The sequence below is a fragment of the Dendropsophus ebraccatus genome, chromosome 6 (genome assembly GCF_027789765.1).
Source record: "Dendropsophus ebraccatus isolate aDenEbr1 chromosome 6, aDenEbr1.pat, whole genome shotgun sequence".
NCBI classification, from domain to species: Eukaryota; Metazoa; Chordata; class Amphibia; order Anura; family Hylidae; genus Dendropsophus; species Dendropsophus ebraccatus.
Genome location: NC_091459.1, coordinates 53,317,963 through 53,345,617, shown reverse-complemented (window position 1 = coordinate 53,345,617; position 27,655 = coordinate 53,317,963). Strand labels below are relative to the sequence as shown.

At 41.7% G+C, this 27,655-nt stretch overlaps 1 long non-coding RNA gene across 3 annotated transcripts in view; it reads right to left on the bottom strand.

The window, feature by feature from the left end:
• Window positions 1-27,655, bottom strand: part of LOC138795637 (uncharacterized) — a 53,958-nt gene that overhangs the window by 2,394 nt on the left and 23,909 nt on the right. Inside the window, exons 1-2 of one of the 3 annotated variants that reach the window (XR_011363646.1) lie at window positions 22,075-22,207; window positions 7,638-7,745 (exon numbers count right to left, since the gene is read on the bottom strand). This is a non-coding gene — a long non-coding RNA (uncharacterized lncRNA). Of the gene's footprint in view, window positions 1-7,637; window positions 7,746-15,878; window positions 15,955-22,074; window positions 22,208-27,655 lie in introns of those variants that run through there. The other 2 variants (XR_011363645.1, XR_011363647.1) reach the window with 2 other exon arrangements.

Genomic DNA, 27,655 nt, shown 5'->3' with positions numbered 1-27,655 from the left:
CACTTTTTTTATTTATTTATTTTTTTTATGTACATTTCATTTTTTCACTGGATGTTTAAACTAAATATACAAAAATTTTAGTGAAAAAAAATGTATTAGCGTTATGCTAAACACATACAAATGAGGCAATTGCAAGTATTCCCTTCCTCATGTGTTTTGCATTAAGCTGTTAAATTTTTTCATTCTAGTTTTTGTTTTATTTCATTTAACTATCCCCTTCAGAAACTAAATATACAAAAATAAATTTTACAAAGGTCATTTTAACTAATCAATGCTTGTGTCTCCCATTGATTTCCGTGGGGCTCATTACTCGAGTCAAGCATTAAAAAAAAATGCTCGACTCAAGTAACAATGTGTTGAGTATTTTACTTCTCGCTTAACTCTATTGTTTATTAGTATCAGGAAACTGAAAGATGTGCCTTGCAAAAGCAGTATTTTAGTTTCAGCTTTTATTTTTACCTACCTGAGGTCCATGGTGGCCAAGACCCATAAGGATCAATTGGGGGGAGGCACTTTCTTGCTACCTCATTTTATTTTTTTGTTCCAACGTCCCACTTTTACATTAGCAGTTAGGTGGTAAAACTCGCTAAGAATCTAAGGGCTATTTCTGTGTTATCAAATCAGCTCATAAAAATATTAAAACTTAATGTGTGTATATATAAAAATATATTTTGTGATTTACTTCAGTGTTAAAAGTTCTTGTTATTTGTGTTGATGTTTTCTCACTGAAATTAACAAATATGCACTTTATTTTTAAAATAATTTATGTATTTATACCATTTTGATGAAGAATAGTTTTTAATGAAGGGATGTTTTTTGTGAAATAGTGTTTTACTAAGTTAAATAACAAAAAAAATACATTTTCAGATTCTGTACCGTGATTATTAAACATGTTTAACTATAAATGAACTAGAACTTAATGACTCTTTATACATTTTACCTATTCTGTTGTGGAAAATAGAAAACTTAGCCTACAATTCTCTAGGGAGGATGTCAACAAAATTAAAATTAGATAATCCTACATTTGCCACATGACAAACGCAAGCCCATTGATAAAAAGAAAGAAGTGAGACTAGCAGCATTTGGGCCATGAAGTGTGAAAAATTCCCCAAGCGCAAACCACAATAATCCCTGCACATGTTCCTACGTTCTGCATCTGAACAAAACAAATATGATTGCTCAACAAAGGGAAAAACAAAAGTAAAAAAGATTGTAGATTGAATAAATTTTGTATATAAACATGGGTTACCGTAGTTAGTGAAATTAACAATGCAGATTTAATGACACATCTAATGTAATTTTCTGGAAATATAGCACTGGAGCTCATCTGCATCAAAATACTATTTATTGCCAAAGTGCAAACGAATGAAAATGAGTACAACTATTAAAGGGATTAATATTGTGATAACGTCAGGTAACTATGGGTGCCCACGACTTCCCACATCAGTTGCTTTTCACATCCTGTGACTTAAGTAACTCATCTTCTATACAGACCATCTTCTATTATGTTCTTTAACCCCTTAAGGACACTTTTCGTTTTTGCACTAACTTTTTAAATTCCAAAGCGCCCTAATTTTTCACCTACAGACCCCTATAAAGTCCTACTTGTACTTAGCAATGACACACTTTATTTTTCCATAAAATATGCTGCGAACCTGAAAAAAAACTTATTTGTGCAGTAAAACTAAAAGAAAAGGTATTTAAAAAAATGAACTTTAAAAAAAATTTGAAAAATGTAAAAAAATTAACTTAAAAAAAAAAATCTTTAAAATTGTTCTATTCTGATCCTTATAATGCTTAGATTTTTTGGGGGGTCTATGCGGCTATATGAGGGTTTATATTTTTGCACCGTGATCTGTACTTTTTTATTGGTACCTCTATTTGCGTGCATTTGCCTAACTTTTTTTTATCATTTTTTAGTCTACATTTTTTCTTCATGTGATATGACCAAAAAACAGCAATCTTGCGTTTTAGGAGGTTTTTGTGCTTACGTCGTTTACTGTGCAAGATCAAGAATGTTATTATTTAAAAGTTCAGGCAATTCTGTACACAGCAATACTAAATATGTTTTTTATTTTGTTATTTTAAAAATTGGAAATAGGAGTGATTACATTTTTTGCCATGGGATTGGGATTTTTTGCCATGGGATTTTTGCCATGGGATGGGATTTATATTATTTTTGTAGACTTTTTTATGAGCAAAACTATGATTCCTCTTAGAGATCGATGTAGTACCTTTGTATTGCATTTATGAATGTTATCACCTCCAATTGCCAAAGGTTGCTGAAGGCAGCCTTAAGCAATTTCCAGAAAATGCTATAGAAAATGCCCAAGCTGTGTGTAGAATGTATCGGCTTTCCGTGATTGCATAGAGAGCTAATCCCCCGACCCGACCATCAATGAAAGTTTTTTTTAATGCCATTTAAATGCTGCTATGAGTTTTGACAGTGGCGTCTAAATGGTTAAATAGCATAGCTACGGTGACTGGCTTCTTTAGGCACAACGTGACCCACTCTACTCCTTTCAGGACACATCGGCGTACACAATAATGCCTAATATGGTTAGGTTTACCTGCACATAACCAGAAATAAACATTTTAAAAAAAAGTCAAAATTTCAGCAAAAAGTTGATTAGAGGAAGGGTTAATTATATCTGCAACTGCTTATCTTTGGACCACTCCATCCCTAAATGTTGATAATTCAAGAGCGCACATACTCCAATTGCTAGAAGGAGTGAGAACATAAAGAAAAGCCTATCCCTTATGGGGTCATTAGAGGCTGTAAAAAGGGTCATATGACATTAACTTACAATCTAAATTCTTGACATTACTTGTAACTTCCTACCTCCCACCTCTCCCTTACAGTCACGCAGAAACAGAAAGTTAAACTTTACAAGTCGCACCTCAAATTCAAGCAATCACTGCATCACAAATATTTTACTTACTAAAATGTTTTAGTAAAAATTATGTTTCAATGCTTAAAAAAATCTAAGCTGTATCCCTAATATTCAAGCTGATAACATTCATGTCATTGATTGTCCATCAGGCCAGCTGCTTTGTGCAAGATGTATTTTTTGTGTCGTTAACTATTTTAGTGCACATTAGTTAGTAAATCCCTGTCCAAATGCATAATATTTACACCTCTGAAACCTCTGTCGCCAGCGGTCACAAAATGCCTGTCACTATCCCCTTAAAACACCACGATCTATAGTGATTGCAGCATTTAAAGAACAACTCCCATGAAAAACTTTTTCCCAGTAATTGAAGCACATTACAAAGTTATATAACACTGTAATATACTTCAATCACCTGTCTGTCCTCCTTCCCTATCTTTTCCCCCCTCAACCCCCCACCAGGAAGTGTAAGAAACTCCTGCATACCTAATTACTGTCGTCACCAAGCTCCTCTATCAGCTCCTTCTAGTGACGATGTGTCATCAGCAGGAGGGCTGGACTAGGTCCTGTTACACCAGCCTCCCCCTCCCCTGTCTGGTCAGGTGACTCAGCTTGCTCAGCTCCCATTGGCTGAGCAACTGTAAGCCATCTGACATTCTGCAACTCAATAATGACTCGTGACTGACTCCCAGCACATAACCAGCTACAGGACCCCCTCCCCCATACTCCCTCCTGCTGCCGAGTGGACTCAGTGAGTGAGTGAGTCATGTTACTTGCTTATCTTTCTCCTCACTCCCAGCATGTCAGCTACACAGACGTCTTATCTCTCCCCTGCTGCCCTGACCTAATTAGGGACGGCCATCCTGCAGAATGTACACTACAGTGAAGTGAAAGTATGTGTGTGCAGCTTCAGTGTGTGTATATAGCAGCCTGACTGAAGAGAGCGAGAGAGGGGGTCATGTTTAGTGTATGATGGGAGTTGTAGTAAATGGAGGGGCAAGCACTTGCAGTGTCACAGCAGGGGGCTGGCTTGTCACAGCAGCCAAAGTGCATCATGGGAAGCCGAAACCAGGAAGCAAGGAAGAAATTAAGAACAAGACTAGAAATCAGAAGGTACACAGACGGTGGGAAATTCAAACAGTGACGGCTCAGGAGGGATGATAAGTATAAAAGCTATGTTTCTGATTGTTTTTTTTTTTTTTTTCCTTAGCGCGGGAGTTGTCCTTTAAGTCAGTGACACGATAGGCTCCTGATAAGCTAAGCTTAGGGGGTCTCGATCACTTTCCCTGAAAAGCGGAGATCTTACCTACCACCGATCTTCTGATAGAGTCTGCCCTCAGGCAGGCTTTAGGAGAGGATCATCAATAATACTGATCTATGCTATGGCATAGCATTAACCTCTTAAGGACATATGACGTACCCGTACGTCATATGTCCCCAGGAGGTGTTCAGAGCGGCGCTGCGCGGCGACCCCGCTCTGAACCGCCGCGATCCCGGGTGCCGCGTGTAGCCCGGGATCGCGGCTATTAGCGGGCACGGTCTGATCGCCGTGCCCGCTAATCAAGTAATCGGAGGCAGCTGTCAAAGTTGACAGCTGCCTCCGATTACCGGAGGCAGCCGTTCCCGTCTCCGTGTCTGCAGCCGGCCGAGGTCCGCTCTAAGATGGCGCCGACCCCGGCTCGGCACTCGTTTGGTTTCGGCTGCAGCAGCCGAAAGCAAACGAGTGCCGATCTCATTGATCTTTGCTGTATAACTATACAGCAAAGATCTCAATGAGAGATCAAAGTGTATATACTAGAAGTCCCCCAGGTGGGCTTCTAGTATATGTGTAAAAAAAAAAAAAAAGTATTATTAGTAAAAAGCCCCCTCCCCTAATAAAAGTCTGAATCACCCCCCTTTTCCCAGGTTTTGAATAAAAGTAAATAAATAAATAAACAAACATGTTTGCTGTCGCCGCATGCGTAATAGCCCAAACTATTAATTAATCACATTCCTGATCTCGCACGGTAAATGGCGTAAGCGCCAAAAAATCCCAACGTGCAAAATTGCGCATCAAATCCAGAAAAAAATTTAATAAAAAGAGATCAAAAAGTCGTATATGCGCAATCAAGGTACTGATAGAAAGTTAACATCATGGCGCAAAAAATGACACCTCACACAGCCCCATAGACCAAAGGATAAAAGTGCTATAAGCCTGGGAATAGAGCGATTTTAAGGAACGTATATTTGTTAACAATGGTTAGAATTTTTTACAGGTCATCAGATACAAGAAAAGTTATACATGTTATATATCGTTCTAATCGTAACGTCTTGAGGAACATGCACAACAGTTTTACCCCAGGGCGAATGGCGTAAAAACAAATTCCCCCCAAATAAAAGAAATGCGTTTTTTTTTGTTCAATTTCACCACACTTTGAATTTTTTCCTGGTTTCGCAGTGTACTTTATGCAAAAATTCAGCCTGTCATTGCAAAGTACAATTAGTGACGCAAAAAATTAAGGCTCATGTGGGTTTCTAGGTGGAAAAATGCAAGTGCTATGGCCTTTTAAACACAAGGAGGAAAAAACGAAAACTCAAAAACGAAAATTGGCCCTGTCCTTAAAGGGTTAATCATTATTTGCAATCCATCACTGGGCTATCTCCTCTGAAGTCAGCACTGACCTCTGAATACCGGCTTTCACACAGCTCCCTCTGTGTAATCCTTTGTTCTCTGCTGGCGACTAATCTCCCTTCTCCCCCCCCCCCCCCTCTCCATAGATTAAACAGGGCTCGACTGATGTAAAAGAGTCGAGATTTCCTGATAATGAGCAGTGAATGAGAGAGAGGAGGGGGGGGGGACCAGGGGAAAGTCTTTTTGAATGCAGATAATGGCATATTTGCCTAATAAACCCAATTACAAAGTTTTCCAAACCCAAACGCTCTGCATTTAACTCCCCGTGGCTGCAAAAATTGGATACTGCCTTAGTGAGTCCTGGAAAACATGGAGAGACAGCCTATGGCTGTCTCCATGTTTTCCTGGCAGCCTTAGGGCAGCATCCAAATTCTGCAGCTGCAGGGAGTCAAATGCAGAGCGTTTGGGTTTGGAGAACATTGATGTTTGCCAACTATGTTTAAAAAATCTAGCTTATTTAGAGTGAATTTTTTTTCTTATTTCCTTTCGTCTAAAAATGGAGAGTTTTATAGTAAAAACAAAATACATTATATTTCCAGGTATGCTTTTATTCTACACTACAGACAATGTTCCAAGACTAACAAATGTATTGTAGTAATGCATTTCTCTTTGGTGAACATTAAATACATGTTTTAGTAGTATCTGTAAATCATTTTAGAGACCTTATTGTACATCCAGGTTGTAGGTACGGAAGGTTTTGTTATTTCATTATTGGGGTGGCACCAAATAAGAAAAAAAGGTAATGCAAGACAATACAGCAGCTGCCCTACCAAAAAAAGCAGTTCTGCAAGCTGTGGTCAAAGCTAGAGAAATCTTTAAGGAAAATTATAAGTGCAAAACAAGGCCTTAAAGCAAAGTTTCATGTAAAGTCAGCTTTTTGTTTGTTGCCAATGCACCCTGACAGTTTTCAATGCACTATATGCTGGTTTAAAGGATGTTATTTTGTAGACTAGTTCCTCCTAGTTGAGTGCTCCTGGGTCATTTACAGTGTAACTTGTAGGTATGGCAGGCGAGTTCCTGCTCGGTCATTTTCTCCTGCAGTATGATATAAGCCGGTGGTTGGCAGTAGCCTTTATACTGGAGTAATGGATGAATACTTCCCATGAGCTTTGTCCACACTGCAGATGAATTTGTTAGTGCGTGGGAGATCCCAGTGCTTCTTAGAAACCTTTAGCACATCATCTTTTACCTGTGCCCTACATCCCAAAGCAGCCATACCCCAATATACTGAACAGTGTAGTCTCCAGTCTTCTGGCCTCCAGTCACTTCTCTACCTACTCCTACACACGTGTAGGAGGCCATCTACACAGCTCTCCCAGCCCCAGGGACTTACTGAAAGCTTGAGACATTCCAGAAGTTCAGAACCCATATGACAAATGACTATCATTCTCTGCCTTATTCCAGATCATACATATGCTTCTACCCACTCTGAAGAAGAGTGGGTAGAAGGCGCTATCCTGGGAACAATCGATGTGGAAAGTCTCTATACCAGAATTCCACATGGAAAAGGTGTGCATGCAATTAAAACATTACTGCAACAAACGGGAAAAAGTGATAAGTTTATTGAATTTATTTGCGATTCATTGCACTTTATCTTACAAAATAATAACTTTCTATTTGGTAGAGACTGGTATGTACAGTGCGAGGGTACAGCGATGGGTACGCCCGTCGCTTGTAACCTAGCAAACCTGTACTTGGCCCTCTTAGAAAAACAAATGTTTTTTTCTGCTAACAATCCATATCTTCCACATATACAATGCTACCATCGCTATGTGGATGACGTGTTCATAATTTGGTTTGGTAGCCCAGAGGAGTCCAAAGGGTTCGTTGAGTATCTTAACACCAACCAATTAAATATGAATTTCACCCATAATTTTAACAACACAAAAATTTAGTTTTTAGACGTCCTAATTAAAAACAAAAATAATCAGATTACAACCACCAGCTACAGGAAGCCTACGGCATCTAATGCCTACCTACATCATGATAGCTATCATTCCTCCTATGTTAAAAAAGCCGTTCCTTACGGACAATATTTGCGGCCACGTAGGATAAATAGTGAAGATTCCACTTACCTGAAACAAGCAGATGAACTGACATCTAGACTAACAGCCAGGGGGTACAATAGGCCCCAGTTAGAAAAGTCCAGGGACAGAGCGATGAAGCTGAATCGCAAGGACTTACTAAAAATAAAAGGAGAAAAAAATATAAACGAAACACACGTTTTGTTTTTTCATTTAAATTCAGTCCTTTAGCTGATCTAATAAAAAAGACCATTAGTGAAAACTGGTATCTCATACAGCATGATCCCCTCTTCTCTAAAATATATACAGAAAGACCTATGGTCTCTTTTACAAGAACTAAAAACATCCGAGATCATCTAATACATAGTAAATTAAATGATAATAGAGACAGGAAAATCAAAAAAACTGGCTTGCAAAAAATCCCTTGCAAGGTAACCACAAATGTGGTAGCTGCAACTGGTGCAATTATCTTTCTGAAACACAAGTAGTAACATTAGGAGGGTATACACACCGAGTCACCGATTTCATATGTTGCAAAACCAAACAGGTGATTTAGGCAATAACATGTCCATGCGGACACTTCTATTTAGGAAAAACCATGAGAGCACTGAATAGACGTTTTTATGAGCATATACGCTCTATACGTACGGGACATGGCGCAACAAGGTTGATACACCATGTGAACGAGGTGCATAAAGGCGATACTACAGTCCTAAGATTTATGGGCCTAAAGCGAGTGTTCAGCACAAGTAATATAGATGTAAATAAGACGTTGCTACGGAAAGAGGCACGTTTAATTATGATTACTGGTGCACAAGGTAATATAGGCTTTAATGATCGCATAGACCTAAGCATGTTTCTTTGACAATCATTGTGAAGTGATAAGTTTTTAATTTCATATATATTGTTTTTATATCACTGTAACGCCTCTTTTCCTGCACGTCATGCAAGTGGGTGTATATACCTATGACGAGCAGGAAGGGGCGTAGACTGACGAAGCATGGAAACACGAAACAGCTGTCCTGCTGAGGGTGCCTGGCATCCCCCCTGCCGCCTGCTTTTTAACTTGTAATGATGATACAGTTTACAAAATAAAGCCGCACCAAAAATAAAACTGTGAGCTCTTAAACCAAAACCCCCCTAAACCAAGTTACTCTTAAACCAAGGTACCACTGTATATCTAACTGTGTATGTGTCATGTGGATGGGTGACTGCAAGAAAAAAGTAAATGATGCATGAATAACAACGGAAATGAAAACCATCAAAGAAACATATCACCAAATGTAGAGGGAGAGGAGCGATCCGTGGCTGCCCATGATGCTCCTACGCGTTACGTTCCACTGGAACTTCTTCAGGGAGAGAGAGTATGCTGTGTAGAGATCCTATTTATGTATCAACATAGAGCGGGGAGGCACCTGTAGTAAATATTCCATAAACAATCAGACAACTGCATCATTTACTTTTTTCTTGCAGTCACCCATCCACATGACACATACACAGTTAGATATACTTCTTATTTTTGGTTATGATATCTGATCTATTATGCACTGTTTGTATTGTGTTTTCACCAATGAGGGTTAGTTGAGCTGGACTTTAGGACCGTGTGCTCACCCGGGGGTCCCCTATATTGTGTGGGTCCCACCATGTGTTTTCCCTTGTGGGAATTTTTATTGTTTTTAATGTGTAGGGGTCTTCATCCCTTCGCCAGTCTTTGTGTCATTGCTTAATAAATTGTCTTTGGTTGATAATCAATAAACATATTTTTGTACCTTTCTACATCTTGGAGTGCTCCTTTATATAACATACCCCTTTCTTCTTTTTTGGTGCGATGTAGTCCTTTTGGTATGTGTTAGGAAGCACCCTTTTTCTTTGCTTCGGCACTTGGTAGTGCATGCCCCCATCTTTGTATATAGTTTACAAAATAAAGATTACAGCACATCGACCGGTGAGTGCCCTGGTATACTTCTTGTTCTGTTGACAATTCACGCGCTATATGCAAGTCGGACTGAGAGCACCACCAGAGCTGCAAGATTACCCTAAGTATGACTCCTATCCTCCTGAGTATGAACCTAGCCGCATGAAGGTGGTAGTGCCGGTAGCTGCTTCTTACATAGACATATGTTGGTAAGTGATTATGCAATCCTTAGCCAGTTTGGGGGGCGCTCACTAGCACTAAGCATTTGATCATTCTATAAGTACAGCCTAGTACATTTGAGAGGACAGCAGCCCTACCATAAGCATCTTGCTTGTGAGACATGCTCTGTGCCTTGTGGAACTGGTAAACAAAAACTATAAGCTGGTTCACGCCTACCAGACACTTTCTGTTAAGGACGGTGCTAACGGTGTAGTTGAGGGTAAGACCACATGAGGTGAACAGAAGAAAACTAGTGAAATGCCCGTCTCTGCCCCCAGTGTACTGAATCACGTAATTGGCATATTAATAAAACACAGGATTTAGTGACAACAATGCTGAGGTTGAAGCTAAGAAAACTACCTCCTCAGCGTCCCCAGTCATATGGGATCATAAAAACAGGTTAAATTTTTACTTGCTGTTAGTTTTCCTTTATACAAGTAAGTGTCAGTATCAGCTCTGTAAGATGTGTAAAAAAAAAAAAGAAGTCAGATGCAGCAGCCCTGAGACTGGAGCAAAGAGTTAGTGATGCTCATTCAGTACAAGGTCCGTAATGTATGCTCTGTCTATTGTATATTCCGCAAAACCCTGGATCATGAGAATAATGGGCCACTGCTTTTTATCGAGGCAAGTATAGAGAAAAGATATGGCACCCACCACTGGCAATCTTCTAAAAACAAAGGCTTTATTTTGTCCACACTAGGTCAAAAAACAGACATACAGGTGAGAGGACGCTACTAGCTAATAGCGTACTCTCGCCTGTATGTCTGTCTGTTGAGCTAGCGTGGACGAAATAAAGCCTTTGTTTTTAGAAGATTGCCAGTGGTGAGTGCCATATCTTTTCTCTATACTTGCATGATTGAATGCCACTGAACTTGTACCAATATAGAGCACCACCTAGATCAATACCTACAGTATATATTCTTGGACACATAGCCTAGCCACATGCACGGGAGTCCTAGTAGTGCCAAGCTCTACATTTCCTAACTGCATACTCTTCTAAAGGAACATATAGAGGTTTATACAGTACAAGACTTCAAGAACCATCCCATAGTAGAAGCCTAAGTAAAATGGTTAAAGGGAATGTCTCTAAATTTCTATTCTACTGTCTTTATTATAAAATCAGTAAATCACTAGGTCTGAAACCATAGGCCGATAATATGGGGAAAGTGAGCACTGAAATGTTGGTTCAGCCATCGCTGCCTATGCTATTACATGCACAGACTGGGAGCAGCAGGAGGGGCTGCCCAAATAATCCTTAGATCGTTCGGCCTCCCCATTGAAGTCAGCAGCAGTGCACAAATTGCAATGTTTCAACAAGTTTCAAAGACCACGATCAGCCGATATCACGCATGTCAGCTGATCAACTGCTTCACTGAGCTCTGCGCTGTACTTTAGTGATTGATGCCCTTCTTCAGAAGTTCCATCAGCTCCCCCATGGGATTTTATCCATCCCGCTACAGCAGTGGGATGAATGAAATTCCATGGGAGAGCTGATGGAACTCCTGAAGAAGGGCATCAATCACTAAAGTACAGCGCAGAGCTCAGTGAAGCAGTCATTACAGCTGCTGCATAGAAGACATCGCTGGCTGTCGGGTGTGCAGCTCTGTGATTCTCTGGATCGGTGATCGGTCAGCAGGGGGTAGATAAGATCTGATGGGGGAGCTGCTGGAATGTCTAAAAACAGGTATCAATCACTTAAGTGCAGCGCAGCACTCACTGAAGCAGGGCTAACATCGGGTACATGGAAGATCACTTCGCTGCTTCGGTGTGTGCTCCGCTGAATGTAAGCTTATGAATTGCTTCCACACTGAACAACCGGTAATATTCAATTATCGTTTACACTTAATTAGTGTGTATTTCATTCAATTAAGTCATACTGTCCACAAACATTTATCCATATCGGACAGGTTACATCCCAATTTTTGTTCTTACCCATTTTTATTCATTCTTTGCATAGCATAGCTTTTTTAGAACCAAACTTTGTTTTATTAATTAAATATTAACTATTAAAGGGGGCGGTATTATTGCTGGCAATTTTTTTTCACTATTTTTGCACTTTGATTTTTTCCATTTTTTTCATTGTAATAGCAACTGCAACTAAACGAAACTATACCCTATCACACTCCCACTATTGTAGCTGCAATTATTCAGCCGTTATAGCAAGGTTCATTTGAGGTTCGTTCGTTTGACGAATCCGAACTTCAGGAAAGTTGGCTGGATCAAACCGAACCAAACTTTTCAAAAGTTCTCTCACCCCAAGTACTAACTGTTGGGAGTTACCTTGTGTCTGTGGTCCTTGCTATATTACTTCTCTATCTTACATGGTTTATGCAAATCTTGTTCTAATCTACTCTTGAAAAAATATATATATTTTAAGTGAATTATTAACTATTTCTCCTGTCATCTGAACATTTGCATGAAGTCAGATCTTTCCCCTGAATTATTGTTTCATATAATTTTATATTTCAGACTGAACAGCAGTCAGTAAAGTTACATCTGTAAAAGTAAGAATGTGTGCCAGGATATCATACTATCATCTTAGGTATGCTGTTATTTTACATATAGCTAAAGATATGCAAATTCCAGAAATGTAAAAACTGGAAAAGACTTGCAAAGAACTAATAACACTGAGATTTGCATCACTCAAAACTTTTGAACTCAAAGTTTCATCGGGGAAGGGAGGTCTATAATAATTATAGTGGCTCTAGTTCATGAACATGCAAATATTTGAAGAGTGCTGACCACATACTGCATTTTGTTTCGAAAATCAGTTACACATTGGCCACAATATGGCTTTGCAGCTCTCAGTAAGGTGGGCATATGTTCTTTGTTTAGTCCTATAATTCTATACACGTTATAGATCAATTATACATTGTTTCTAGATTACCTGGGATAGAAGAATATACCAATGCCACTCCAGGTAAAGGGATTATCCAGCATTAGAAAAACATAACTGCGTTCTTCCAGAGACAGCACTACTCTTGTCTCCAGTTCTGGTGTTACACTGGTCAACAAATTTTCTAAAGTTGTTTGGTTCAGAAATAAAATTATCCATTTCTTAATGATTTTTATGTGTTGAATCAAATATCACAAGGAAAAATGTTAATTGGCTCTAGTTTCTATAATATGGAAGAGTTCTCATGTTACTGTTTTGTGAATTGTATAGAATACAGTATAATAGCCTACATATTTATTACTTCTGCAATCATAAGGAAGCAAGTTTACTGTTCATAAACTTTTGAAATATATTCATAGGAAACTTAGTTCTATCTGAAATCATCTACAATTTACAGGCATATCTAAGAATTTTTAAAAAATTTATTATGTTTATTGGACTCTGGAATGTAGGTCTTTATTCAATGGCTTCTCGGTGCATTTACTGTACATGTCTTTTGTATTCATACATGGGATTGTCTCTGATAACTGTCCAACAGTAATCTGCAAGCATTGATGGGTTCCATTTACCCCGATACCTTAGGCTAGGTTCACACTGTGTTTTTGCTATCCGTATTTTTCATCCGTTTTTTGCAAAAAAAAACAGATGAAAAACGGATGCACACAAAGGCATCTGTTTTTTTTCATCCGTTTTTCCGCAAAAAAACGGATGAAAAACACCGATAGCAAAACTGCAGTGTGAACCTAGCCTTATACCATAACTATTGGTCATTCTAAGATGATGCAATATACATGTTGTACATTGATGATGCAATACTGATGATGAAAACTTTTCCTAGTATTGTATCACAGGCTGTGAGAAGTATAGAAAGTACATCTATATCTTGAAAATAAGAGCCAATTTTACAATTTGAACATCATTTTCATCAGTTAAGTTCATCTGTTTTCATGTTAGAACCTTTTTGACTGTTGACCAGTGTTATTTGCACTTAAAGAAGAAGTCTGGCAAAATTTTTTATTAAGGTATTGTATTTCCCCCCAAAAGTTATTCAAATCACCAATATGCACTTATTACAGGAAATGCTTTTAAAGTGCTTTTTCCCCTGCACTTACTACTGCATCAAGGCTTCACTTCCTGGATATAATGGTGATGTCACGACCCGACTCGCAGAGCTGTTTGGGCTGTGGCTGCTGGAGAGGATGATGGCAGGGGGATGCTCAGTGTCCCTCCAGTGCCCTGTGTCCCTCACTGTCTCCCTGCCATCATTCTTTCCAGCAGCCACAGCCCACACAGCTCTGGGAGTTGGGTCGTGACATCACCATATTATCCAGGAAGTGAAGCCTTGATGCAGAAGTAAGTGCAGGGAAAAGGGCACTTTATAAGCATTTCCCGAAATAAGTGAATATTGGTAATTTGTATTACTTTTGGGGGGCAATACAATACTTTAATAAAAATTTTCGCTGCACTTCTCCTTTAAGCTTCATTCATTTTAATGGAACTAAGTTGCAAAACCTACATCCAAACTGGAGACAAGAGTGGTGCTGTCTCTGGAAGAAAGTGGCCATGTTTTTCTAATGCAGGATAACCTCTTTAAGGGTACGTTCACACGTACCGTATCCGCAGCAGATTTTAGGCTGCGAAATCTGCTGCGGATACCTCTCCTGTCAATTTCAATTGTCATTCCACTGCGAGTATGTAAGTGCCGGACCCATTAATCCCCTGCTCCACGATCCAGCCGCATCTGAGGCTCCCGGCTCACGGAGGTCCTGCACAGCAATTCAATGACTGCAGCGGGGCCATGCATTGATTGGCTGCGCAGAACCACTGGGAGCCTAAGATGCAGCCTGATCATGGAGCAGGTAAAGTATCTTCCCAGCAGCAGGGGTTAATGGGGCTGGCACTCCCGCTGTCAGTATGTAATTACATTGCAAATGACAGGAGAGGTATCTGCAGCGGATTTCGCTGCGAGCTTGCAGCGCAAAATCCACTGCAGATACGGTGCATGTGAACGTAACCTAAGAAAGATTTAACCCTATCCAATCCCCACCCATAATCTAAGCTTGTTTGTGATAGGTTTCTGTTACATGTATTGGGTAACTTGTTTGCTGCACATCCTGACTGACTCTCTAAAGCTGCTGAAAATCCTCATTGACTTGTCCACTCTGTCTCTACTCCTCTGCCCTCTCTCTCCCTTCTAAGACAGAGATCACATGATCTCATGACCAGGCAAGCTGTAACACTTCATCTGTAACCTGTAAACAACAGCCTCTCCTGAGTAGTATAGGGAAAGGTGACCCTGTTGTTTCCTATCTTGTAATGTAGTTTTCCGGCCAGGTGCCATGATGTAAAACTGGTATCTGGGATCAATTATATCTGGGACCTTTATATTTTTTATCCACTTTTAAATTTGGCTAAAAAAGTTTTGAACCAACCAGAAAATCCCCTCTGCAGCTATAAATATATTGCTATATGGTCCCCAGCATTCGGCCCCCAGCATAGGTAGGAGTGCGTTTTCGGGCCATTTAAGTAACACTCATAGCGATTATTTATATGGCTGGAAACAATGCTCGGGGCCATATAGCAATGTATTTTTAGCTGTAGAGATGATTTTCTAGTGATTCCCTTTAATCTTCACTACTGATCTTTCAGTTTTACAGTCATTTTTCACAAAGTACTTGAAGGTACATGGATGAAACTTGTGTGGTTATTTAGTATGACCTGTATTTAGGACTTAAACTTCATGCCCTGACCACAACTCTATACTATATAAGAGTAGCTGACAATAAGAAAATCCAGATTTTTTTGGTAGCTGTAAGTACAGACCAAAAAAACAAATAGAAACCCAATTTTAGCACCTGTATAATTGATGCCATTTCGGCATAAATTTTTTAAAATAATTCCTGCATCTAAAAAGAACTGGCCAGACTTCTGTTCTATACAGTGTAATACCTGATCTTACACAAAGAGATTATTTGCCAAAGAGGCTATTATCGCCATGTGATAGGTATAAGGTCTGCACTTGGTTACATTGCATATTGGAGAATCTATGTAAAGGTATGACCTGTGCAGTTTTGGGTGCATGGTATTGGTGACAGAACTAGTTGATCTTCCTCTAGAACCCTAATGTCATTTGTGTAGAAATTCAAGACTAGAAATATTCAGGGAAGCATTGAAGCTATGTAATTTCTGCTATCATGATTTATTGTTTCCACCTGCTCACAAACCATTGCACAATATTCAAGTGAGCGACAGAAACACTCACCTTATCTTAAACTCCCCAACCTACACTGAAAGACAAACTAATAGCAGAATGGGGCCAGGTGATAGGACCACAATCTATAATGACAAAAGAAAACATGAAAGATTAGCGAACATGTCTGCACATGACTTGGCCTACAGCATTTCACCAGGTACTGACGTTCAACATATAATTTGCATAAAATCTGACAATGCAGAGAACCTTGCCAGTAAGAGAGTGTTTTCTTATGGATGCGAAATGCATTGTACAGGCTGGAGATTTAACCACTAATTATCCAATTTTTAATGAACTTGTCATATCTGCTGTTTTTTTCTATACTGTCATGTACCATGGCTCCTCTGCAACTTAAAGAAGTTGTCCTGCTGTCAGCCTTTTTTTTTTTTTTTTTTTTTTTTTTTTTATAGTATATTGCTGCTGGTGCATTTAAAACAATAAACATCTTATGCTATCCTCTCCGCACTCCCTCAATGTCCTCTTCTGGAGTTGCTGGTGTCCCCCGCTAACTTAAAAGCCTCCATTTCTGAGACAAACTCGTCTCTGGAGTGATGGCCCGCTAAGCCAATCCCTGACTGTCACAGGACAGGACCGCGGCCAGTAATCGCGGAAGTCAAGGCTCTGCAGTCAGCGGGGGACACAAGAGACACCAAAGGAGGACACCAAGGGAGTGCGGACAGCTAAGGATAACGGGGGGCATTTATGAAACATCTTCCCGACGTGCAGATTCCCCCTTCTCCCTGGCATACGCCTGCCATATGCCCCGCTCGCCCAATGGGGGGGGCTGGGGGAGCTTCGGGGGCATTACAAGGTGAGGAGGAGGCGTGGCCTCCTCCCGCACCTCATTTATTGTGATTCACGCCTGCTCGCTGGGCGCAGGTTCGGGCACACCGGCCGGCCGGATTCACTAAGAGGTGTACGCCTCTTAGTGATTCCTGCCGGGGAAAAGGGGGCGGAGCGTTATATATGACTGGCGTACTGGTACACCAGTCTTCATAAATCCCCCCTATATGTTTATCTTTTTATAGGCACATATGCACCAGCAGCAGTGTTTTAAAAAGGCCGACCGTTGGACAAATCCCTTTAAGACATGAGGCTGTCACTTTACAGAAGTTAATGTCTCACTTTTATAATGCTTAGATTCACAGGAGTCTAACTGAATGTTCCTCAGCTTATGTTCCTCAGCTTAGTACCCCTTAACATTGCACTACATTGTTGGAAAGTTTAGCTACAATACTTAAAGGGGTATTCCCCCCAAGAGCTAAAAAAATGAAATGCCCCCAAACCTAGCTGGTCTTACCAAGTCCCCCTGAGTATTTTGAGCCGTCTCCCGTCTTTCTAGCTGCTGCCGTTTCCGAATTACATGTTTTTCTAAAAGATGGTCTATATGCAAGATAGGAAACTACATTTCCCATCATGCAATGCTTCTGCCTGATGATGATGATGTAGCTGAGCGGAGATGGCGATGGTGATGTAGTAGAGCGGAGATGGCAATGGCGATGTAGCAGAACTGAGATGGCAATGGCGATGTAGCAGAGCAGAGATGGCGATGTAGCAGAGCAGAGATGGCAACGTAGCAGAGCGGAGATGGCGATGTAGCAGAGCGGAGATGGCGATGTAGCAGTGCTGAGATGGCGATGTAGCAGTGCTGAGATGGCGATGTAGCAGAGCTGAGATGGCGATGTAGCAGAGCGGAGATGGCGATGTAGCAGAGCTGAGATGGCAATGGCGATGTAGCAGAGCGGAGATGGCAATGGTGATGTAGCAGAGCGGAGATGGTGATGATGCAGCAGCAGAGGAGCACTGTGGGCGTCCAGGGTGAGGGGGCTGCAGGTGGCCGCAGGTCAGTTTGCAAGGGGGGGGTGGGACTGGGGGGCCGCATGCACAGGAGTGTCGTGTGCTGCGGGCGGCCACCAGGACAGCTGGGAGGGGGGGCGCACAGAGTGAGCTGCCGGGTGAGCTGCGGGGAGATGACACAGACCGCGGGCATGGGCGGCCATCGGGAGACCTGCGGGGCTGCACTGAAAGGAGCGCCGCGGGCGAATGCCGTGTGAGTTGCGGGGGGGTTTACAGACCGCGGGCGGCCACTGGGAGTGAAGCGGTGCGAGCGGACGCCCCAGGTGAGCTGCGGGGGGACAGCACAGACCGCGGGCACTGGAGACCTGGGGGGCTGCACTGAGTGAAGCAGCGTGGGCGGACGCACCGGGTGAGCTGCAGGGGGACAGCACAGATCATGGGCACGGGAGACGTGGCGGGCTGCACTGAAAGGTGGGCGGACGTCGGGTGAGTTGCGGGGGGTTTACAGACCGTGGGCACCGGCGGCCACCGGGAGACCTGGGGGGCTGCACTGAAAGGAGCGCAGCGGGCGGCCACCGGGTAAGCGGGGGGGGGGGGGGAGATACATATTGCTGGTGAGCTCCAGAGCTCCAGGGGGGGGGGGGGGCACACAGTGTTGTGAGATCAGGGGGGGGTGAATGTGGTTACACAGTTGGGGTGGCTGCTGTCAGAGACGCAGACAGAGATCAGCTGCAGCTATAATAGTAATAATAAATAAAGTTATGTGATAAATAATAAAACACTGGGTAAAACTACTTCCGAAAAGGACCTGGGGGTATTGGTGGACAGTAAACTCAACTTTAGTGATCAGTGCCAGGCAGCAGCTGCCAAGGCTAATAAAATAATGGGTTGCATCAAAAGAGGTATAGATGCTAAAGATGAGAACATAGTTTTGCCTCTTTATAAATCACTAGTCAGACCACACATGGAATACTGTGTACAGTTTTGGGCACCGGTATATAAGAAGGACATAGGTGAACTGGAGCGGGTGCAGAGGAGGGCAACAAAGGTCATTAAGGGAATGGGTGGGTTACAGGGTTATCACGCTTGGGGTTATTTACGCTAGAAAAAAGACGTCTTAGGGGCGATCTGATCACAATGTACAAATATATGAATGGACAGTACAGAGATCTTTGTAGTGGTCTTTTTACTCCTAGGTCTGTAACCATGACAAGGGGGAATACTCTACATCTAGAGGAAAGAAGATTTTATCATCAGCATCGACGCGGGTTCTTTACTGTACGAGCGGTAAGACTGTGGAACCCTCTGCCACATGATGTTGTCATGGCCGATTCATTAAGTAAGTTCAAGGGAGGCCTGGCTGCTTTTCTTGAACAATATAATATTACAAGTTATGGGCATTAGATTTCCGGTGATACGTTGATCCAGGGATTGTTCTGGTTGCCATTGGAGTCGGGGGGGAGTTTTCTCCCTGTGGTGGGGTGGTTGTCGTCTGCCTCGTGGGGGTTTTTGCCTTCCCTGGATCAACACAGTAGGGTTTCCCTAGGTTAAACCTGATGGACTCTTGTCTTCTTTCAACCTTATTTACTATGTTACTATGTTACTATGTATGTCTCACTGTCCTCCTTCGCTTCAGTGGACTGGGTTAGAAGCGCTAACCCAGCCCATTGAAGAGACTGAGGACACCTGATGCTGTCTCGGAGGGTGCAGGCCAGGAGCAGGGAGTGGAGACGGGTTGGATTGAGATCTGATGATTCTATGCATTCCCTGGGGGTGAACACATCTAGATAACAGCAAAACTGTGCTGAATCCATAATAACTTGATATTGGAAAGATGGAAAGCTACGGGTGGGCAACGCATTAATGGAAAAATAATTTTGGGGGGAATACCCCTTTAAGCCCCTATTACACGGGGCAATGTCAGCTCTTGCTCCTCGTTCCCTGCTTGCTGCCGGCGCTATTACACGCATCGGCAGCGAGCGGGTGAGTGCAGGGGAGGCTAGGGACCTGCGGGGGGGGGGGGGGGATGCCCAGGTAATCGCTAAATAATCTGGGACACCCATGGAAGATAGCAGAAGTCTGCTGCTGCCGCTTCTATTCCATGGAGCAACGGCAGCAGATCGTTTCTATCTAAGTCCTTTGTCTTTCAACATTGTTCATGTCGGCTAATCAGTGTTTTCTATTACATGAGATTTTAATGGCCCATAATCGTTTTGTGTACCATATAGATATACATATATATATATATATATATATATATATATATATATATATATATATATAAAATCATGCTATTGCCACATTTTAGGGATGTTTACCATTGCAAGATGGATTTGTATAGTGCACAGGTTTTATATGTTGCTCCGGCCCCCAAGTGTATTGGAAGGGCAGACATTGTTTCTAGGGATGAGCAAACATCGAGCACACTTGGTTTCATCAGAACCCGAGGGTGTGGCTTTTGATTAGCGGTGGTTGAAGAATTGGATAAGCTGTATCCATGATTTCCAGGACACCTGCATTCAGCCACTGGTAATCAAATGCTGCACACTCGGGTTCAGATGAAACCAAGCATGCTCAATGTTCGCTCCAGAAAGCATATGAATAAGATGGACTGCAAGAAAGTGTGTTTTTTATAAAGGGGTCCCAATAAAAAAAATGCTCAAAAAAGTGGTCTTTGGAAAAGAGGGCAGTCTGTCTATAGAGAGACCATTTTAATATACTATAATGGGAGGAAAAAAATCAGTCTAGGTTGGGGTGGGGGGATCTTCTCAAGAGATTTCATTGAATTAGTTTGAAGCCATTTTTATTTAATTCAAATCTCACAAACCAAGTTCTCAGCTTCAATGTAACAATAATATACAGCGTCAAAGCATTTCAAGCATCTCTTTTTCTCATTTTCTATAGGTGATTTAGTTTCACATTTCCACCCACTCCAGGTTACTTACACTGAGCTGAAGAAAGTTGATAGAGCTCAGCTCGCCTCTAGCACTGAACAACCTGCAGATACTAAGGTGGGTTGTAAAAGAATGTCTAATCATTCAAAGTCAAAAACAACAAAAAGAATGAAGGCATGAGATCACTTTCCACTTGTCATCATAAAATCTGAAATGATGGATTATTGTGTAGGCCTAGTACATACCGGAAACAAATGTCAAATCTAACTATCCTTCTTATTTAGTAAATGAATTATGTGTTTTGGATGTTTGTTTATAACCATTTTGCACATTTTGAAATAATACTAAGTCAATGTTCAAATAAAATATGGTGTGGCCCGTATAATATAAATTTTTTTAATTGAATATGTTTTAATCTACAATATGATTTACACCTTAAACTTTGTATTTGTGAGTTTAAATTTTCCGGTAAATAAATGCACATAGACCATATTGATGGTGTTTCACATATCTTTTTGACGTGGCTTGAGGTGCTATGGTAATATACAGCAGGTGGGCTCTGGTGTTTTTACTGGGGCACTTGTCATGGTAGCCCACCCCGAACACACTGGCACTTCTAAGGGTAGCACAATGTGTAGGTGCAGGTGCAACAGAGAAATGAGCACTGAGTCCATCACTTACCCAGAAGAGGACTTTTATTCAAAGACTTCAGTGCAATACAGGTTAAAGTAGGCAGCTAGGTGCAGGTACAGGTAACAGTGGTAGTGACTTAGGTTAGCAGCAGAGATGAGCGAACCTTGAGCATGCTCGAGTCCATCCGAACCCGAGCTTTTGGTTAGTGGTGGCTCCTGAAGTTGGATAAAGCCCTAAGGCTATGTGAAAAACATGGATATAGTCATTGGCTGTATCCATGTTTTCCAGACAACCTTAGAGCTTTATCCAACTTCAGCAGCCCCCGCTAATCAAATACCGAACGTTCGGGTTCGGATCGACTCGAATCTAGTTAGCTCATCTCTAGTTAGCAGGTAACAAGTGAGGAAGTGTAGCATGTCTTTGGAGAGGTGCAGGGGCTGTCTTGGGGACCTTGTCTAGGTAGAACTCTGATTTGGATTTTTTTCTGACCCTCCCTTTATTTAAGAGACCCTATTAAATTGATTGTAAGCCTTCTGTCCTTCCTATTCCCATACTTTCACCCAGATGGGATGGGACCATGGTCCAGTTGGGGTCACACTTATCAGAGAGGACACTACAAGTAGGTAGCGGTAGGTGTGTGGGTTAATTTTAGGGCTGCATGTCTGTACCCCCCATATAGAAAATAAATTGGTATGTGCCAGGTTAATCTGTCTTGTCTCCCGCGTGTCCTAGTGCTCTTGCACAGCCTTGCTTGACTTAATGGGGTTCCTTGGGACCACCAGAGGAAATATTCTAAGAAGCCATCTTCCTTTTAAGCAGAACATTTGTATATTCACTTTTATTTTTTACTTATTAATATATGTAAAATATACAGTACACACCTTCATTTCCCACCAATGTCAGTAACAATATATAAAAAGCCACATCAGGTATTGTGCCCCACACGCAGTCAGGGGACAGAAAGTAGGTTCTCATGCAAGAACGGCTGGAGCAATATCTTGGAGTGTAAATAAATAGTCTAAACCTAGACAACCAAAAACATTGTGGGAAAATACATATTGTCAGGTACAAATAAGAGAAGATAAAAAGAGAGATATCAATTACACAGCAGCAAGAGATAAGAAAAAGAAGGAAAAGAAACTTCCAACATGGTTCTCAGCAATAGAGCAAAGACATATGGTGTAGTTAAGATATATATAAATGGGGGGGGGGGGGGGGTTCTGCTGTCAGAGCCCACTGGAGGATCCTCTTGCACTGTCTTCTGTGGGAGAGCCAGTACATACATAGACTATTGTGTATGTCAAAGTTGCTGGCTTGCATTAATCATTACACTGTGGAATAGTTAAACAATCTCTGAAGTCTGATACACATAATAGTGTGAGTAAGAAAGCAATGGGGATTGTGAACCCCTTAATGGCTGTCCATATGTGTTTTTAAAGCAAGTCACTAAAAGGCTCTAGAGCAGCCGGACACAGGTCTTACGTTATAGAATTGTTAGAGGTGAGCTGTTAGGGTGACCCATCTGGCTACCGCTCTGAGAGTCCTATTACACCGGAAGATTATCATACAAAAAATTGTTATATCATTAGAATTTAAGCGACAATCTTTCCGTGTGTATGCAGGCAACAATGTGGTTGGTCAATCTACAATAACTGAATGTAAACCTGCCTGGGATAAACATATATATATATATATATATATATATATATATATATATATATCCTAAGATAATAAGAAGGGAAATACTAAAAGGGCAGACTAGATGCACCAGGGGGGCTTTTTCTGTCCACAATCTTCTATGTTTCTATGTTATTATCTTTTTAGTCTCCTTCCCCAGCTCTGAGCCTGTTGCTTTCTGCTAAAGACACAGAAACTGTGTGAGCTGTTCTCTCTATCCCTGCTCTGAACCCCCTCCTCCCCCCTCCCATTCAAGATGGCCCAGGTAAACAGATGTAATTAGCATCCCTTGCTGACTGTCTCTGCACTCTGTACTGCTGGGAGGGTTACTCACAGTGAGATCATCAGCAACTTGGTGATGTCACAACCCGACTCCCAGAGCTGTGCGGGCTGTGGCTGCTGGAGAGAATGATGGCAGAGGGATACTCAGTGTCCCTCCAGTGCCCTGTGTCCCTCAGTGTCCCCCTGCCATCATCCTCTCCAGCAGCCACAGCCCGCACAGCTCTGGGAGTCGGGTCGTGACATCACCAAGTTGTTGATGATCTCACTGTGAGTCGGGTTGTGACATCACCATGTTATCAAGGAAGTGAAGCCTTGATGCAGTAGTAAGTGCAGGGAAAAAAGAACTTTGTGTGCTTTTCCCTTAATAAGTGTATATTGGGGATTTGTATAACTTTTGGGGGGCAATACAATACTTTAATAAAAATTTTCTTCTCCTTTAACCCCTTGCCGCAAAATGACGTTCCAGGAACGTCATGTAATGCAGGTAGTTCCTGCAACATGACGTTCATTGGAACGTCATGTTGTCCCTGCCTCCCCCCGCTGTCCCTATCGGCAATCGGGCAGCAGGAGGAGGCTGTCTCCCACAGCCTCCTCCAGCTGCCCCTGCCCAAAGGGGAGCTGCGTTTCCCCCCGGGCAGTTAACCCCATAGAGACCACAGTGTCTATGGGTAATCCGGTGGGGAGATCCGCTCTCTCCGACCCCCTCCCCTTCACCCCCACAGAGCCGCGCGACTGTGAGGGTAACCAAGGCAAACCCAGACGCTGCCCAGTGCGTCTGGGCTGCTATGCTTAGAACTATCAGGCCCCTGCACTGAGGCAGGGGTCTGATTGTTTGAATGAACTGTCAGTGTACTTACAGCTTATTCACTCTATAATACATTACAGCACAGATTATGTGCTGTAATGTATTATAGATGTACCTGAAAAAATAAGCTAAAAAGCACACACACACACACACTCTTCATTAAATAAATAAATAAATAAATAAGTTAAATAAATTAATTAAATAAATAAATATAAATAAATAAATATGCGCATTCCCTATCCTTTTATAAATGACCGCCATAAATATACACTTATCGCCGCGTCCGTAATAATCTGTTACATTAATTATCCTACCTGATTAACGCCATAAAAAAACAAAAATAAAACAAAATGACATTCTTTTGTTATTCCTGTCCCCTAAAAAATACAGAAAAAAATGTCACGCACCCAAAAGGTGTACCTCTAAAAATATTAGCTTATGCCACAAAAAAAAATCCCTTATATAACTTAATTGGCCTAAAAATATTACTGCTCTTACAATATGCAAGACACACAGTTTTTATAGTATAAATGCCATAAACTATAACAAAAGCTATATAAAATGGATATCACTGTAATCATATCGACCTGACGACTAAAGATAACATGTCATATGTAACGTATAGTAAACGGCATACAAAAAATGATGAAAAACAGCTGCTAAATTGTGTTTTTTATTAGTTCCACCTCATAAAAAATTAATTAAAAAATTATCAGGGTGTCACATGTCCCCCAGAATGGTACCGATGGAAACTTCAATTTGTCTTACACAAATATTTTGGCACTGCAAGGCCTCTGTGATATATAATGGCTAAAAAAACTGAAATAAAAAAAAAAGGCCCCAAAATTCTCCAGGTCTCTGTCATGTCTGCGGCCTGTGGTTGAGTCAGGTGAAGCACTGCGGCCGCATATGGGGGATTTCTAGAAACATTGGAGTAAAAGGAATAAATATTGAGTTCCCAAAAAATCTGCCAAAAAAATAAAACTTTAAATTTCCCCTGCAACTTGCCTAAATTTCTGCGAAATACCTAAAGGGTTAATAAACTTATGAAATTTTTAAGGGGTGTAGTTTTTACAGTGAAGAACTTTATTGGGGTAACTAATATACAGGCCCCACAAATCCACTTCAGAACTGAAATGGTCCCTAATAAAATCTGAATTTGAAATTTTCCTGAAAATTTGAAAAATCGCTGCAAATTTCAAAGCCCTCTAACATCCTAAAAAGTAAAAGGACGTTCACCAAATGACGTCACCATAAAGTAGACATGTTGTAGATGTTGCAGGAATAATTCGTTTATGTGGCATGATTATCTTTCTTAGGAAAAGATATTTTTGAATATAAAGAAACCTAAATTTTTCTAATTTTTGAACAAATGTTGGTTAAAGGGGTAGTGACTCTCCTTAAGGAGAGTCCGTCATAAAGACGTATGGAGACTTAGGGTGGTATTACACGGGCCGAGCAGGGCCCGATAATACCTGTAAACGAGCAGCGATCTGCTAGATCGTTGCTCGTTTACTGGACCTATTACACGGCCCGATAATCGTTTGACAAGAGCTGCAAGGACATCGTTACCGATGTCCTTGCAGCCCTTGCTAAACTGGCATACATTACCCATCCACGTTCCAGGGCTGCTCCTGCGTCCGCTTCTCCTGGGGGTCCCGCGCGCTCTCTAGCGTCACAGCAGCCTGTCAGCTGGTAGGCCGCTCAGCCAATCACAGGCCGGGACCGCCGCGGCCTGTGATTGGCTGAGCGGCCTATCAGCTGACAGGCCTCTGTGACGCTAGAGCGCGCGCGGGACGCAGGGAGAAGCGGACGGCAGGAGCAGCCCTGGAACGTGGATGGGTAATGTATATCGTTAGTCGCCGGCCACGCACCGCTATTACACGCAGCGGTGCGCGGTCGGCGCCCGACGAAAATAGGTTCTAAGCTTTATCAACGATCAGCCGATGATCGTTGTCATCGGCTGATCGTTGCATTTATTACACGGAGCGATAATCGGCCGAATCGGGCCAATTCGGCCGATTATCGTTCCGTGTAATACCACCCTTACAGACCATTGCTGCTCCACTGAGAATTCTGGGAAGAAAGGAAATGCAAAATAGCTCTCACACCTCTTGAGCAAACAGATGTCCCTTCAAGTCAAGTCTCGCTAAGTCAATCTCCAGTCAATGTTCTAAGGCTCCTTGACTGAGCGAGACTTGACTTGAAGGGACATCTCTTTGCTCAAGAGGTGTGAGAGCTATTTTGAATTTTCTTTCTTCTGAGCAAATGTTGTAATGTTTACAATAAACTACTGAATGTATCAACCAAAGTATAGCACAAACATAAAGAGGAATATGTCACGAAAAAACAATCTTAGAATAACGACGATATTTAAAAGCACCGCAGAGTTATTACTAAATAAAGAGAGACAGGTCAGAATTAAAAAATAGGCCCCGGGCATTAACCCCTTAGCGACCCATGACGTATCTGATACGTCATAGTGCCGCGGGGGGTGTTCAGAGCGGGGTCCCGCCGGGACCCCGCTCTGAACGGCGCTGATCCCGGCTGACATGTGCAGTCGGGCAGTGCCTCTATTAGCCGGCGCGGGTCCCATTGCCGCGCCGGCTAATTAAGCCTCTAAGTGCAGCTGTCAAACCTGACAGCTGCACTTAGAGGCTTTGATCCGTGCATCCCTGGTGTCTAGTGGGACGGATATCCCCCCTCGATCGCGGGGGGAGATCCGTTCTTCTGCCCGTGCCGGGCCTCCGTGTCGGAATGACGCTGATCCCGGCTCGGCAATAGATTGCTATGGCCTGCAGCAGGCCATAGCAATCCATCACCGATCTGATCGATCTTTTCTGTGTATATACACAGCATTGATCTCTATGAGAGATCAGTGCTGTCTATATACAAGTCCCCCAGGGGGACTTCTAGTTACAGTAAAAATAAAAGTAAAAATTTTTTTTATTAATAAAAAATCCCCTCCCCTATTAAAAGTCCAAATTCCCCCCCCCCCTTTTCCCATTTTATAAATATAAATAAATAAACAAATAAATAAACATATTTAGTATCGGTGCGCACATAATCACCCAAACTATTAATTAATCACATTCCTGATCTCGCACGGTAAACGGCGTAAGCGCAAAAAAACTCCAAAGTGCAAAATTGCACATTTTTGGTCACATCAAATCCAGAAAAAATTTAATAAAAAGTGATCAAAAAGTCGCATATGCGCAATCAAGGTACCGAAAGAAAGTACATGTCATGGTACAAAAAATGACACCTCACACAGCCCCATAGACCAAAGGATAAAAGCGCTGTAAGCCTGGGAATAGAGCGATTTTAAGGAACATATATTTGTTAACAATGGTTTTAATTTTTTACAAGCCATCAGATACAATATAAGTTATACATGTTACATATCGTTGTAATCATAACGACTTGAGGAACATGCATAACAAGTCAGTTTTACCATAGGGCGAACTGCGTAAATGCAAAACTCCCCAAAAACAAAACAAATTCCTTTTTCTTTTCAATTTGACAGCGCAAATAATTTTTTTCCGGCTTCGCAGCATATGTTATGGAAAAATAATGCCAGTAATTGCAAAGTACAATTGGTTTCGCAAAAAATAAGGGCTCATGTGGGTCTCTAGGTGAAAAAATGCAAGCGCTATGGCCTTTTAAACATAAAGTGGAAAAAGCAAAAGTGCAAAAAC